Consider the following 3,172-nt stretch of genomic DNA (forward strand, 5'->3'; position numbering starts at 1 on the left):
GTTCTGCATCTTCGGTCATCTGTTTTAGGTGCACATCAGTTCATTGGGGAGTTTATTGGGGATTTAAAAAATGAACAGCTCTATCAGCAGAATTTGTTATGGAGTGAAACAGTGTTGCTTTCCATTGTAGTAATAGTGCCTTAATCTGCTCTGCAATCAGGTCACATCCAATTCTATGATCTGAATCACAGCTCTTAAGCTCTGATGTACAGTGTGCTAACATATTGGTACCGGGTTCTTGGCTCAGCTGCATCCCCTGATCCACATTTGCTTGACTATGCTGAACTGCCAACGTTGCCATCCAAAGCCTGATCCAGTGTCTCATCTCTCCCTGCCAAAGCCATTGTCATCATAATACACTGTGCACTGTAAAAACTAAAGGAGCCTCAAATATCCTGTCGGATACTCAAGGAACTTCAAAATGTAATTTAAGTGCCTCAAAGCTCTTTCTCCTATAGTAGGGTTACTGGAGGAGCATTGACAATCTTTGAGGTTCTTGCTGGAACTTATGGGATCCTTTAAGCACTTTGTATTTAGTTCAGAGGTTCTGGAGTCACCTTTTCATTACCATGAGACCTCGAAGTGCTTTGGGGGAAAATAGAGGAACTTGAATGCAATAAAAGGGTTATTGGAAGATCTTTTAACATTTAAGTGGTTCCTGGAAGATCTCTTATGTTAAAGCCAGCATCTGGAGGAACCCAATGGTTCTGTGAGGCCAGAATGAGATTATTATTATCCTATTATTATTATTATAGGCTACTTAAGTTTGATTCAGTATACATACCCAGGTGTAAAAGACGTACTATTAAAAATGTACTTGAGTGTGTTTTTAGTAGGCCTACAATACAAATATACTTGAATGCATTTTTAATACATTTAACTGTAGCCTACGTCTTTTTCACCTGGGTAGCTTACATTTATTTATTATTGAATAAATAATAGTAATAAAATAAAAAAATGTACCTACTTCTTCATAAATTATTATTTGAAGAAGAAGAACTAGGAGGAGAAAAGTTTTATTTTGTCACGAAACTGCTGCTATTCCTCTGCTGTCGTCGCTTCAGTGATGCTCGCGCTGCTCGCGCGCAACAAAGTTCAGCTGATCGACGTCATCGGGTAACGGCTCCTCTCATCAGCTTCCGCCTTTTGTTCGGCTCTCCGTTACAAGGTTTGTAAACTCGCCAAATAAATATAAATACAGAGTCTACTCACTATATATTCAAACACACATATATATAAACTAAATTTATTATACATTACTACTTTTTTACAGTGTTTACCACTCGTTTATTGCACAGTAACTGGTATGAAGGTTTTAGCCGCGATGCATAACTACGTTGATCTAACGTAAGTTAATGAACAAATGGAAATTATTGACTTATTGTCTTAGATTGATTTAGTCATTCAATTCAACATATTCTGTAAAACTGTGTCTTCAAATTGCTTATATAGCCTAACTAATTTAGCTGATTCCTGCTGTCGTCATTGGCGTTTGTTATGAATAACAAAAGCAGGTTAATATAGTTTGGTCTGCTTTTGTTTAGCCTAACTTTACTTACTACAGGTGCCCTCATTCTCTCAAATACCATTTTAAAGCCATTTACTGGTCAATAAATATTATGTTGTGAATAATCTGCTTTGTTCTTTTGTTTCCCCAGAACAACCAGTACATTTCAGAGGCAACATTGAATTACAGTAAGTTACCTATACACCACATGCACGTACTTTATTACTATGAACTTTCTCTGTGTGAAATTGTATTGTTTGACTGTGAACTTTTTTTAATCAATTATTCTCTGAAAATCTTCCCTCATGCTCCAAATCTCATTCATGTTACTCAGAAAAAAAAAATATCACAGGTTTGGAGCTAATAATGCTATGCATTTTTTTATAGGCTATACCTTAATCATATGCATTTGAATAGAAGACATTTGAACCCTGAATTATAACTTCAAGTTTAGTCTTTTTCGACAAAAAAAAAAAAAAAGGAAAAAGCTATTATATGGCTTCAGAAGACTTACTGATTATTTTTAGGATCTTTTCTGGGACATTTTTGGAGCTTAACCATTTTTACATAAATTGTTGCATTGAATTGAACTAGACAAGTGTACATAAGAATAGTTTGAATGAATTACAAAAAAAAATTATGCTTGTGTTTTATGCAGTGATATTGAATGGTGACGGGTTGTATTATGCCTGAGATCTGCTTTCGGGTTCCACAGACAGAAAGTCAAACAGGTTTGGAACGTCACAAGGCTGAGGAAATTATTTAATAACTTTAATAACCTTACTAACAGTAAATTTTATACTTTGCAGGGATCTCGGTAAGCTGAAATACAAGTTTGATCAAGAATAAAAATCCTCCTGTAGACCTGAAAATCACTGAAGTGCCTGGACCATCCACCAGAAAAGAGGAAAAGCAAACAGAAAATGAAGCTGATGCACCTTTTCACTTTTCTAACTCGTTAAGTACCTCACGTGTCCCTTGTGAAGATTTTATAATTGATTGCATTTTATGTTGCAGCGAGTAAAGGTGTGGTCACATTTGTGAATTTTGTGAAATTACACAGGCAAAAAGGTCCATTGACCATTGTCAGCAGTGTAGCGATGTAATGTATGAAGCACCACACAAAATTGTCGATCGTGTGGATTCTTATTGAAATGACTGAATTCACCAGTGAACATTCACAGAACAACAGATCATTTTACTGCACCTTAACTCTGTTAAAATGGAAAATGTTTTCTGCTTGTTGTGACATAAGGAATACTGTTTCCGGGTCGAAGCCTCTACTTCTACTTCCTCTATCTTGTTTCTAGATATTGAGAATACTCAACAACCATTTATGGGAACTGTTGATTCAAGTCACACATTTAAGCTTTTCAAAAGGCATAGTGTACATAACAGTCTCCAGTCTCACGGCATCCCAGACTTCAGCATTTTATGATTCAAAATAGCTCAATAACTAAACCATCTGAGATTTCGGAATAGAGATAAAGGTTAGGATCCTAATTTTCAGGAATATTACAGCACAATGAGTGTATATTAGCACTGTTTGTTGTTTGTTTTTGGCATCTGATAGAGCTTTTGGACTTGGAAACAGTGACGTCAGACTTACCATCGGACTGAAACACATGTTTTAAAATTAAGTGAAGATGGACATTTTTAATTAGT

At 35.8% G+C, this 3,172-nt stretch overlaps 1 long non-coding RNA gene across 1 annotated transcript; it reads left to right on the plus strand.

Annotated features, from left to right (window-relative positions):
• Positions 1–1,669: 1,669 nt before the first annotated feature.
• LOC309493424 lies at positions 1,670–2,922 on the plus strand. The gene is made up of 3 exons (XR_014203919.1): positions 1,670–1,695; positions 2,166–2,238; positions 2,317–2,922. It is a non-coding gene; the product is annotated as an uncharacterized lncRNA (long non-coding RNA).
• Positions 2,923–3,172: the final 250 nt, after the last annotated feature.

The sequence above is a fragment of the Leuciscus leuciscus genome (genome assembly GCF_965113295.1).
Source record: "Leuciscus leuciscus genome assembly, chromosome: 2".
In the NCBI taxonomy this organism is placed as follows: domain Eukaryota; kingdom Metazoa; phylum Chordata; class Actinopteri; order Cypriniformes; family Leuciscidae; genus Leuciscus; species Leuciscus leuciscus.